Genomic DNA, 13,962 nt, shown 5'->3' on the forward strand with positions numbered 1-13,962 from the left:
CAAACCAAAACAAATTGATTCTGTAGCTGGGTCTTCTATGCCATGTGGGAAGTTGGGCTAGATGATCTCTTAGGCTCAAATGAATTGACCTGAGTCCCATGACAACATGACCTCCATGGCTAGTAAATCTATTCTAAGACATTTACTCTAGGCTGGAATCTATGTTAAACATTGTGTTTACCAAGACGAATAAAGGCATATCCTTTGCCCTCAAGGATCTAGGTGGTATATTGAAAAATAAAATACTGGACCTGGAGTCAGGAAGGCTTGAGTTCAAATCTATGCTCAAATATTTACTAGCTTTATGATCTTGGGCAAGTCAATTAATAGCCTCTGACTGGCCTGGTACTCTATCTACTGTGCCATCCAGCTATCCCTGTATCTACATGATCCTTATCAGAGAATATGTAGAAATATTTAAATCTAAATAGTTTGGTTGGTCTATCTATCTATCTATCTATCTATCTATCTATCTATCTATCTGTCTGCCTGTCTGTCTGTCTGTCTATTATCTATATAAAAATTTGGAAGGGTCAAAGATACCCCAATATTTAAGCCTATGTACCAGACAATTGCTTTTCACCTCCAATTCTGGATACAGTCCAGCCCTATTCCCTTGTTTTCCTCCTCCCTTCTCTGAGCTGTGGGATGAATGATATTTAAAAGAAAGCCGGGGCTGCTCATCATTGTCATTTTCTCCCACTGAGCAAGCCTGTAGGCTTATCTCTGCCGTGAATCCTGGAAGCTCAGATGGGCTGATCTGAGTTGGGATGACAGCATCTTTGAGAACTGCCATCAGGTAACAGGTTCTGTGTAGGTGTGCCAAGGCGACCCTCGATCTTTCCCCCCAAGTTCCAGAACACTGTGGGGGAACTCATGTAGCATGGCTGAGAGGAGAGCCTTCCATAAATGGTACAATTCTCCGAGAAGCCCCACTGTGTTGAACAAGGGGGAGTTTTCAGCAAGCTGGGGATCCATTCTCCAAGGTGTTGATGGAGGATACATAAAGACACTGAGTCATCTGTGCATGGGAAGATACCTGGACATCTGCCCAGTTTTCCTTGGCACAGCATTCTGAGGGACTGTTGCAGTCAACCTGTGTTAGAAGACTCATGTTATGGAACCATGAAGACAGTATCATTATGTGTCTTCCCTCTTAAATCAAAGGAGATATGCTATACATCACTGCCTACAGAATAGACACATTTTGAACCACAATATTACCAGATGCCTGAGATCCATTGCAAGGCACTTTGTGCAGGAGGAAGTGAAATAAATTATTAATTTAATTGTCCAAATGGCTCTAAACCTCAGTAGAGCAATGTCCTATATCCCTAAAGAAACATATCAGAGGACTTCAGTCTTGGTGGTATATTAATGCATGTTCCTAGTATTTATGCAACATGTTTTAAAGTTTAAGCTTATTCCCTTTAAAAAGTGAGTGTTTTGGGGGAAGCTATGTGACTCAGTAGATCAAGAGCAAGGCCTAAAGACTGGAGGTCCTGGATTCAAATCTGACCTCAGACACTTCCTAGCTGTGTGACCTGGACAAGTCACTTACTTCCACTGCCTGACACTTGCCACTCTTCTCTCTTAGAGCCAATACATATTTGATTCTAAGACAGGAGGTAAGGGTTTTTTTTCCTTTTATAAAGGTAAGTGTGTAAATGTTTTTATGTGAAATGTCATGTAGGGAGTATGGGATAATGAACTCTATTCTCTGTTTTCTCAGTTCAATCCCCCTCCTACTAGGAGCCATTTCCATGCTTCTCCCCCTCTACCAGATCCTTTACTATGAATGACTTCCTTCCCAGATAACCTTCCATTTACACATGGCTATTTGTGTGCTTTCTCCTGCTTGGTCTGTAAGGTCTCTGAGGTGAGGGAATGCTTTAGCCTTTCTTTGCATCCTCAGTGTCCTCAGCCCTGAAATGCATCACAGCCCTAGAGTTTGTCCCTTTTGATCAGGAAGCAGAAACTATTTAATTTATAGGAGTATGCGAAGGCAAATGTGTCCAGAAGCATTGCAAGGTCTCTTCTCAAGGATGAACTTTCTCCCTGGTTTATGAGAACATTTCTTAGACATGAGCAACCTTAAGCCTCTCATTTAATAGTTGACTTACCCAAGTTGATACTGATAATAAGCATCAGAACCATGATTGGAACACAGGTTCTTCCATGTTCAGGGAACTCAGGGACCTTGTGGAGAATCATGGTAGAACGGTCTTCTGACTGTTCATTCAACTGTCTAATTCACAGAATCACAGAATTAGACAGTTGGAAGGGGACTTCCAATTGACAATTGGGATATGACAATAGAACATGTCTAATCCCTCTTCCACATTTGTAAGGTGACTCTGAAAAAGAAATGGAATCAAAAGGAAGAGTAGAGTAGCATTCTATACTAATTAAATATAATTACTTGAGAAAATCCAGGGAACAAGCGGAGAATTATAGTAGAGAAAACTGAAAGTGAAAACCAGTAGAAAAAGAGAAAAATTGATGTTGTATTAGCTTTATACTATTGACCACCAGTACAAGTAAGGGAAATAAGGGAAACATTCTAAAAAGAGTCACATGGTAAGCTTAGGTAGCACAATAGAAGAGTGATGGGGGCCTTCAATTATCCTGCCATTTGTTAGAATCCCTTCACTTTGACAAAATACCTATAATGGAAGTGATCATGAGAGTCTCCTTGACTCACTAGACCTGAGCGTTTCCCAAAGTACCATTTCTGAGTGATACATATGTTTTTTCTTGGCTTCTTCCTATGGAGCAAAATATGTGCCCAGGGCCGCTTCCAAGTATAAGTTTGATATTTTGTGATGATGCAGCAACCTGCTTACCAGTTCCTATGGATTTCAGTTTGGGGGTAGGATGACACTACATCTTCTTTTTGGTCCCCTGGACACATGAGTGAGGGCTGGGCAAGGGCTGTCCACTCATCAGGAAATTCCGATCATCCAGAAGACTTGAGATAGAGAGAAGATCTCCATTATTGCTTTGTCTTCTCAGTCTTTGAGTGCGTGAGAGCTCTTCCAGGTGCCCTTTGGAGAGAGGTATTGCTTTTCCCCCCTTTTGTCCCCAGAACCTACAGAAATTGCTTGATTGCAACAATGAGAGCCTGTGCTAATCTAGTTAAACCTGAGGCTGAGACTCAATGCTTTAATTGCTTCTTCTGCTTTGTTTCTTTTTTCTGAGCAATCCTGAGATGAATGTTCCTAACCTCAACTGCCAATTTACCAATTCCACAGGTTGAGTGCTGCTGGGTTCAAATATTACTCTTAAAACAGGAGGTGATCTCTACGGCAATTTCTCAAAGGCTATGGTCACTGCCAAGAGGACACATTATTTATTTATATTTCTGATTCAAAGATTTTATTTTCCCAATTACATGTGATAATTTTCAACATACATTTTCCAAAATTATAAGATCCAAACCATCTCCTTCTCTTCCTCCACTTGGAAATGACCTTGGCATACATGTATTATCATGCAAAACACGGGTCCATATTGGTCATTAATTGTAAGAGCACTCTCATATGAAACTAAAAACCCAAAATAAAACCATAAATACATTGATATGAAAGATAGTATGCTTTGAACCATAACCATCCAACTACTCAGTTCTTTCTCTGGGAGTGAATAATATTCTCTTGCAAAATTGTCCCAAATCATCGCAATGCTGAAAGGGGACACGTTTTCACAGTTGTTCATCATATGATATTGGTGTTTCTGTGTACAATGTTCTAGGAGGACACTTTAGAGGGAAAGACTAAACCTAAGCTAGTCTGTACCTTGCAAGAAATTGTTTTGTTATTGTGGCTAAGTTGCTTCAGAGATTTCCAATTCATCATGATCACTTTTGGGGTTTTCTTGGCAAACGTACTTGAACAGATTTCCATTTCCTTCTCCAGCTCATTTTACAAATGAGGGAGGTAAACAGCAATAAATGACTTGCCCAGGGTCATACAGAGAGGAAGTACCCAGGACTGGATTTGAACTCAGGAAAATGACTTGGGAACTTTAGATGTATTTCTCAGGCACTGCAATTCTGAAGTAAAAATAAAATGCTATTTCAGCAGTGCTACAGTTCCTTCAGGTTATTGTAATAATAAAAAAATAATCTTAGCTAGAATTTTTATAGTACTTTAATGTTTGCAAAACTCTTTACATAGGTTATCTTGTTTGTTACTCAGAATGACTCTATGGCAAGTGCTACTACTATTCCCATTTTACATATGAGGAAACTGAGACTTAAGAGAGGTCAAGGGGCTTGCTCAGAGTCAATATATCTAGTGGTGTTTTAATCAAGCTTCTGAGTCCAAGTCCAAGACTATCCACTGAGCCACTTTAAAACCTCATGTTTTAAGTATCAACCTACTGGGAGCAGCTAACAGCAATAATGGGTTCTTATATCACATTTCAAAATATTGATTAATATATGCTTATAAGAAAATGGTTGCTTTTCACCTGACTTACTCTGTTTATTAAATACCTTCCTAGAAAAGTTCCAGTTAACTCCTTTGGGGAAGACTCTAGCAATGAACTTTATTTGATAGATTTTTCCCAGAAGTACAATTGGGAGAAGAGGAAGCGGATCCTAATATTTCTAGAAAATCCTGATTTCCTTTCTTTAGGGCTTCAGCAGGCTTGAGACTAGAGCCAGTGCACCTTGATAAGAAGAGAATGGAATAAATATTTGGTGGATGTTTTCTACCAACCATTGTCATGATATCACCTTAGTAAATATACCTTTCTAAAAGCAAATCGTTTGGCTAATTGAAATCAAGAAGCAAGAAGCTCTCTAGTGGAGGCTAGAAAGATAATCACAAACCCCTCAGAGTTAGCCCTAGAGTCCTGAGAGGGGATATTGGGCTTTATCTGAGGACAACCCCCCATCTTAGTCCCCTAGGGTTGCAGGTCTTTACATAGCTAATATGTTCTGACTTGCATTAACAATGACTTTCTCCACCATGAAATAGAGGGAATAGATGCTCTAGAAATCATTGGAACTTTGGGAGAACTCTATTTTAGTTGTGAGAAGAATAAACAAGGAAAGTCAGGGCTAGTCTGTCATTCACGACACATTTTGAGACAATGGAGTTCAGTGTTCTGAAGCTAGGTAGTCTCTGAAGGCTCTGCCATATCTTAGACTTGTTCTGCTGAAAGTTGACCCATGTTCGAAGTCAGCTCAGGGGCCAAGGCAAATTCTCAATAATACAATTTTGAAGACAAAAGAGAAATCACTGAGCTGCAGAGGTACAAGGAGGGGGCTTGTCTAATGTAGCTACACAGGGAATTCACAGACCACCTGTGATTTTGAAAGTCTTATATATAGAAAATATACCAAAGGTTGGACATGCAGGAAGAATCGAGATATATATGCATGGAACAGTACTATAAGAATAATATCAAGGATGCTACCCTCCCCATTCTTTTCTTTACCCCTGGAAACTATATTCTACTTACTTTGTTTTTATTTATCTCAGGCTATTATTGTCTTTCCCTCAAAAGAATGCAAGCTCTTTGAATGTAAGGACTATTAGTTTTCATCTGTCTATCTCCAGCACCTAGCACAGTATCTAGCACTTAACAGGAACTTCATAACTTTATGCTGAATGAATGAGCTGAGTCTACTGAATAATAAAAGCTAGCAAACTATATTAAAGGAAAAGAGTGGATCAAAGAAAGGAACTGATGATTTAGGTGGATAAGCCAATGGTAATACATTAGAGCAAGAAAGAAGAGCTCCTTAATTTCCATTTATTTTTGACTTATGTTTTTGTGTAAAGGACTCTAGAATGAAAAGACTGCCCTCCCCACCCACAGGAAGAATGGCTAGTAAAGAGCTATAATTAGTAATAAGTCAGGAGATAAGGAGATTAGGGAGCCATTCTAGAAGAGTTCAAATTTCAAGTTCTGATGAATAACATCCTTAGGGACCAAGAGAATTGGTAGGTATGATTATAGAGCCACTGACAGTGATATGTGAATGATCATGGGAAATGGCAGAAGTCTGGTGGGCAAGAAGAACAGAAAATTATATCCCAATTAAGAATAGAGTGAAGTCCAGAAATGACAGTGAGTTTAGTTTAGCTTCCTGGAAACATTCTTTATCATACTATGTGAAGATTAAATTTAACACTCCCCTATTATAACAGTGAAAATACTTAACTCTCCCCGATTGTGAAGATTAAATTGTAACCCTTGTCTATTTTTATATTTAATCCCCCAAAGTGTAAACATCCCAATTAAGCATTAAGTGAGAGGTCTGTGACCCATGTGAGCGATAGGGGGTGATGAATCAGAATGGACTGACTGCTTTCTGGACAGTCCTAGAACAGATCGTCAACAGTGATTGGTAGACATAAAATTAGGGAAAGGCACAGGAAGTGACACAAGAGAAAATTCCTTTAAAAGAGAGAGTACTACACAGAATTTTTGATTCTTGGAGCATAGTTCAACTTGGACTTCCACTTCTGCTGGAGTTCAATGCTTCATACTTTCTAGTTGAGGCTGGTAACGAGGCACAGAAGGATCTTCTATTAGACTAACACGTGATGAGTGAAAAGTTGACTCTTAACTGCTGGATTTTTCTGAAGAGACTTCCCCAGGTCCTGAGCTACAAGGGCCAAGGCCTGTTGGGTTGAGGACTAAACTCTCTGTCTGGTTTTTGAGCCAGGGGTCAGAGACAAATCACTTAATGCTTAGGCTAGATATCTTACCTTATCCTCTCTCTGATTTCTTGCTTCACTCTTTCTACATTTTGTAAATAAATTATTAATAAAATCTCTTTGGAATGAATTAAATTCCTAGTGACCACACTCTTAAATAATCAAGTCCAACCCTTTAAATATTAACCTGATTTCCCCCTTAGAACTATTAATGTGATGCTTAAGAAATCATTGAGAAAAGAAAGCTCAAAATAACAGCCTGACTTCATCAAGAAAAGATTATTCTAGACTAAACTAAATTCTTTTTTTCCAGTTGGTTTGGTAGATTTAGTAGATCATGGAGGTGGTACAGATATAATTCACTCTATTTCACTAAAGCATTTCATTATTTTCATTCTGATTTTAAAGGGAAGGGTATTCCTTTATTGTACAATTTTTATTTTCTTTGGCCAAAACCAAAACAAAACAAAAAATAGAATGGGGAAGTATGTCATTAAAACTTTGTGGACAAGATAGAAAGATGTGGGCTAGATAATAGTATTGTTAGATGAAATTGGAAATGATTGAATGACTAGATCCAAAGAATAGTCAATAATGGGTTGCCATCAATGATGCATTTTCGCTATTGGCATGTCCTGGACATCTGTGTTTTGACATGTTGTCACTTAACATTTTTACTTGGGGGAAAGATGCCTGTATTTAAATATTTGAAGAACTGACATATGGAAGAAGTATTAGATTTGTTCTGTTTGACTCCAGAGGATAGAATCTGAACCAAAACAGAGAATATAGGCTTTTTTTTTTTAAACCCTTACCTTCCGTCTTGGAGTCAATACTGTGTATTGGCTCCAAGGCAGAAGAGTGGTAAGGGCTGGGCAATGGGGGTCAAGTGACTTGCCCAGGGTCACACAGCTAGGAAGTGGCTGAAGCCGGATTTGAACCTAGGACCTCCCGTCTCTAGGCCTGGTTCTCATTCCACTGAGCTACCCAGCTGCTCCCGAATATAGGCTTTTTTAAAATAAGCATTTATTAATGGCCAATTATATTCTGAGCGCCTTACAGATGCAATTTCATTTGATCCTCACAACAATCATAGGAGGTAGAAATTTTTATTATCCTCATTTACAATGGAGGAACATGAGGCAAATGGGGATATGTGACTTGACCAGGGTCACACTGTAAATTTTTGGAGGCATATTTCAACTTAGGTCTTCCTGACTCCAGCAAGCTATCCCATCAACAGCCAAAGCAAAACTGCCTAACAATAAGGGGTATTAAAGAAAAAAATGGAATGGATTGCCTCAGGAGGTCATGGGATCCCCTTCATTGGAAATTGAAGGCTACTTTTCTGTTGCCCTACAGTATGGATTCTTTTTCATGTATGAGAAGGAATAGAAGGTCACTGCGATCCTCATTCCTTCTGAAATAGTGGCATTCCATAAGCTCCTTGAGGACAGTATGACTCTTTCATTTTTTGTTTTTTGTTTTTATTTTTTTAGGAGGGGCTCTTGGGCAGAGTAGGTGGTTAAATGTTGAGTTGGACTGAAGAGAAGAGAAAGACTGACCTTTCTAAGAAAGGAGTGCTGAGGTCAAATTCAAGTATAGTCTATTCCTCACACACTGCTCCCTAGTGTTCTGAATATAATACCCCATATTCTATTAAGTAGAAATCTCTGGGTGAGCCTCAATTCAGGGCCATTAGCAGAATAAGCTGTTTTTGTCCAGTAGTGCCAGCTTGCTAGGCAGATTGTCTAAAATCAGCGCAGTCCATAAGAAGGGGCCTTTTCTTTTTTTTTTTCTAGAAATACTGACATTTCCTAAAATAGTAGTCTTTATTCAATTGGCAGCAAATTCAGGAGCTGTTAAAAAAGATTTGTGGCTCAGTGTATGGATGAGGAGGAACAGGCCTATTTGTGAAAATGGTGCTTGGCAGAATTGGACTGGATTTCAGTCCATAAACTCTCCCCAGCACAGAAGGAATCCCAGGGGGGGTGGAAAAAGGCACAAAACTAGCCACAGCCCTCGGAACAGCTGAGGCAGTTGCTCTACGTGCTTCAAAGAATTGATAGACCAGGTCTTCCCATTAATTTTGCTGTGGGACTTGAGTAAAGTCATTCTATTCAGTGCCTTACTTTCCTTGGCTGTAAACTCAGGAATTGGAATAGCTCCCCAGCTTTAATATGCAAGGACAGAGTGAATCATTGTGTTATATGGAAGCTTAGGGACCTGTAAGAGAACCCTCTATCCCTCTTCATGCCTAGTCTGTATTTTTAATTTCCTTTTCTTTGAAAAGAAATGATATTCTTTTATCCATTTGCCTTTCTGGCCTCAAGATGTTAGTCACAGATAAAAGAAGCATTGTAAAAAGAGAGGATTAAAAAATAGATGTTTCCTGTCCCCAGCAGAGGCAGAACAGAAGAGAATGTAAAAATATTGGAATTCATATGTCATGGAGAAAATGCTTCCGTGCTGAAGCTGTAACCACATTAGGTGGGAGGCAGGGCCCGGAATAACTAGAAACTATTTGGGTGGAGAGGTGTTGGGGCAATGAGAAGACATTAGGAAGAGTGCTATTTTCCCTCTAAATTTAGTATTATAGTATCATAGATTATTATAGTATTGTATTATATTCTCATAGTCTTATAGATAGAACAGGAAGGAACCCAGAGATTATGTAGCCCTAATTTTACAGATGAGGAAATGGAGGCATAGAAAAGCCATAGGATCATAACTGGACAAGATCACTTCCTTTTATTAGGAGACCAGAGAGGTGAAATGCACTTTGATAAACATTTATTAAGTACCTACTATGTGTCGGGCATGGTGCTAAGCACTGGGTTTAAAAGAAGAGGCAAAACCTAGTCCCTGCCATTGGGAAACTTACTATTTAATGGGGAGTGGGGGAATTTGCAAGCAAATGTATACACATTGAGCTGTATACCAGATAAATGGGGGGGGGGATTAATAGGGAGTAAGCACTGGAATTAAAAGAGACTGGAGAAGGCTTCCTGTAGGAGGTGTGATTTTTGTTGTCCTGATGCAGTCATTTCAAAAAAGTCTGACTTTTGACACCATGGACTTCTGTTCAAAGCCTATTTCCATATTATTAATATTTACAATAGAGTGATTATTTAGAGTCTACATCCTCAATCATATCCCCATTGAAACGTGATCAAGCAGTTTTTTTTTTCTTCTGTTTCTACTCCCATTTTCTCTGAATGTGGATAGTGTTCTTTCTTATAAGTTGCATGGACTTTCAGGGCAGCTAGGTGGTATAGTGGATAGAGCACCAGGCCTGGAGCCAGGAAGACTCATTTTCCTGATTTCAAATCCAGTCACAGACACTTCCTAGCTATGTGAACCTGGGCAAGTCACTTAACCCCATGTGCCTCAGTTTCCTCATCTGTAAAACAATTTGGAGAAGGAAATTTCAAACCACTCCAGTATCTCCACCAAGAAAACAAGATTCAGACAGACTAAACAATGGAATTCTGTCTTTGGAGTTTTCTTGGCAAAGATACCAGAGTGGTCTATCATTTCGTTTCCCAATGTCTAACAGAGATTAAATGACTTAACCAATGTCAAACAGGTAGGAATTTTTTCGATGTTGGATTTGAACTCAGGTCTTCCCAACTTTGAGTACAGTGCTCTATCCTGTGAACTTTATATTTACTCTATCCTACTTAATCTAACAAAACAGGAATGTCTACACCCCTAATTAAGGATTAAATATTGAGGAGGATGGCCTATGACAGACATATGCTAGCAAATGACAAATCAGAAACAACTTACAGACCCCTGGACTGTCCTAAGTCAAGCGTATAAGTGAGATGCAGAAAAGTGATGTAAAAATGGTCTATATATTTGGCGTCACTTCCTCTCTCTGGCCACTTTGCAATGAGAGGTGGCTGGTGGCAGTGGGCTGAGCGTCTTGGCATCTTGGAGTGACGGCAGCTATTTGTCCAGGTTTGGCAGTGAATTTCCTTGATACAATACTGGGAGAAGGTTAGTAGCCGAGTTCAGGTGAAGCATATTCACTGAGGTCTCTCGGAGTTTAGGCTGATTCTTTTCTCCTTTACCTTCCAAACACTATCCTCTTAGGAAAGCCTCTAAACTTCTTCAAAGACCTTGTGGTGGAGGCCTTTGAACTCTCCCTGGCAAAGTCCAGGAGGGAGAAATCCTCTTTACTACTGATATTTGAAGGAGCACAAGACAGTAGCCATTTGCAAAATTTCAATTTCTCAGGAACCAGAGAAGTTCTCTGGTCTCTTGTTCTTGTTCAGTTGTTTCAGTTATGTCTAACTTTTCATGACCCCATTTTTTTAACCTTATTTATTTATTTATTTAATTAAGAATATTTTTCCTTAGTTACATGATTCAGGTTCTTTCCTTCCCATTCTGCCTCCCTCTCCCATAGCCAAAGAGCAATTCAACTAGATTTTACATGCATCATTGATCAAAACCTATTATCATATTATTAATGTTTGCAATAGGTGAACATTTAGTCTACATCCCCAATCATATCCCCCAAAGAACCTGGTAACCAAGGAAATATTTTTCTTTTAGGTTTCTACTCCCACAGTTCTTTCTCTAGATAAGGATAATGTTCTTTCTCCTAAGTTCCTCTGGATTTTCCTGGATCATTGTGTTGCTAATAGTAGAGAAGTTCATTACATTCAACTGTGCCACACTGTATCAGTCTCTGTGTATAACATTCTCCTAGTTCTGCTCCTTTCGCTCTGCATCAATTCCTGGAGTTCATTCCAGTTCACATGGAATTCTTCCAGTTCATTATTCCTTTCAGCACAATAATATTCCATTACCAACAGATACAACAATTTGTTCAGCTATTCTCCAATCAGAGGGCATCCCCTCATTTTCCAATTTTTTTGTCATCACAAAGAATGCAGCAGTAAATATTCTTGTACAAATCTTTTTTCCTTATTATCTCTTTGGGGTACAAACCCAGAAGTGATATGAATGTATCAAAGGGCAGGTAGGCATTTAAAGCACTTTGGACATAATTCCAAATTGCCTTTAAGAATGGTTGGATCAATTCACAACTTCACCAGCAATGCATTAATGTGCCAATTTTGCCAAATCCCCTCCAACAATTCTTACTTTCTTTTGCTTTCATATTAGTCAACCTATTAGGTGTGAGGTGGTACTTCAGGGTTGTTTTGATTTACATTGCTCTAATTATGAAAGATTTAGAGCACTTTTTCATGTGCTTATTTATAGTTTTGATTTCTTTATCTAAAATTTGCTTATTCTTATCCCTTGCCCATTTATTAATTTGGGAATGACTTGCTTTTTTCTGCAATTGATTTAGTTCCTTATAAATTTGATCTTTTCAGAGGTTTTTATTATAAAGATTTTTACCCCAATTTGTTGCTTCCCTTCTAATTTTGGTTGCATTTGTTTTGTTTATAAAAAAACTTTTTAAAATTTAATGTAAACAAAGTTATTCATTTTACATTTTGTGATATTCTCTTTCTCTTGCTGCTTCTTAAATTCTTTCCTCTCCCATAGATCTGACAGGAATACTATTCTATGTTCACCTAATTTACTTATACTTTCCTACTTTATATTTAAATCATTCATCCATACTGAATAAATCTTGGTGTAGAATCTCTCCAATACTGTTTTCAAATTTTTTCCCATCAATTTTTGTCAAATAATGAATCTTTGGCCCCAAATCTGGGATCTTTAGGTTTATTGTACACTATCTGGCAGAAGTCATTTACCCCATCTATTCCATTGATCCTCCCTTCTGTCTCTTAGCCAGCACCATATTGTTTTGATGGCCACTACTTTATAGTACAGTTTAAGATCTGGTACTGGTAGGCCTCTATTCTTCACATTTTTTTCCATTATTTCCCTTGATATTCTTGATCTTTTTCTTCAAAATGAAATTTGTTATAGTTTTTTTCTAATTCAGTAAAAAAGTTTCTTATTAGTTTGATAGGTATGACATTGAATAAATGAATTAATTTGGGTAGGATTATCATTTTTCTTATGTTGGCTCATACTACCCATGAGTAAAAATTGTTTTTCCAATTGTTTAGATCTAATTTTAATCATGTGGAAAGTGTTCTGTAGTTGTGTTCATTTAGTTCCTGTGTTTGTCTTGGCAAATAGATTCCTAAATATTTTGTATTATTTAGGGTGATTTTTTTAAACCCTTATCTTCCATCTTGGAGTCAATACTTTGTATTGGCTCCAAGGCAGAAGAGTGCTAAGAGCTAGGCAATGGGGGTTAAGTGACTTGCCCAGGGTCACATAGCTGGGAAGTGCATAAGGTCAGATTTGAACCTAGGACCTCCAATCTTTAGGCCTGGATCTTTATCCACTGAGCTACCCAGTTGCCCCCTATCTAGGGTGATTTTAAATGAGATCTCTCTTTCTACCTCTTGCTGCTGAGAAGTGTTGGAAAAATATAGAAATGTTTATGATTTATGTGGGTTTCTTTTGTATCCTGCAATTTTACCAAAGTTGTTGATTATTTCAAGTAGCTTTTTGGTCAGTTCTTTAGGATTCTTTAAGTAGACCATCATATTATCTGAAAAGAGTAATACATTATTCTATTAGTATCTTCATTGCCTATTTTAATACTTTCAATTTCTTTTTCTTCTTTTATTGCTACTTTTAGTGTTTCTAGTATCATGTTAAATAATAGAGGTGATAATGGGCATCCTCGTTTCACTCCTGATCTTATTGGGAATGCTTCTAATTTATCCCCATTGCAGATAATGTTTACTGATGGTTTTAAATATATACTTTTATTATTTTTAGGAAAGGCCATTCTATTCCTATACTTGCTAGTTTTTTCAATAGGAAAGAGTGTTGTATTTTGTCAAAGGCTTTTTCTGCATTTATTGAGATAATCATGTGATTTTTGTTGGTTTGCTTGTTGATATGGTCAATTATGTAGATGGTTTTCCTAACATTGAATCATCCTTGCATTCCAGGTATAAATTCTACCTGATCATAATGAATAATCCTCATGATCACTTGGAGGAGTCTTTTTGCTAGTATTCTATTTAAGATTTTTGCATATATGTTCATTAAGGAGATTGGTCTGTAGTTTTTTTTCTCTGTTTTTGGTCTGCCTGACTTTGGAATCAATACCATATTTGCATCATAGAAAGAATTTGATAAAACTTCTTCTCTGCTTACTTTGTCAAATATTTTTATAATATTGGGATTAGTTGTTCTTTAAATGTTTAAATTCACTTGTGAATCAGCCTGGCCCTGGGGATTTTTTCTTTGGGAGTTCTTTGAT

Source organism: Monodelphis domestica, chromosome 4, assembly GCF_027887165.1.
Source record: "Monodelphis domestica isolate mMonDom1 chromosome 4, mMonDom1.pri, whole genome shotgun sequence".
Taxonomy (NCBI): domain Eukaryota; kingdom Metazoa; phylum Chordata; class Mammalia; order Didelphimorphia; family Didelphidae; genus Monodelphis; species Monodelphis domestica.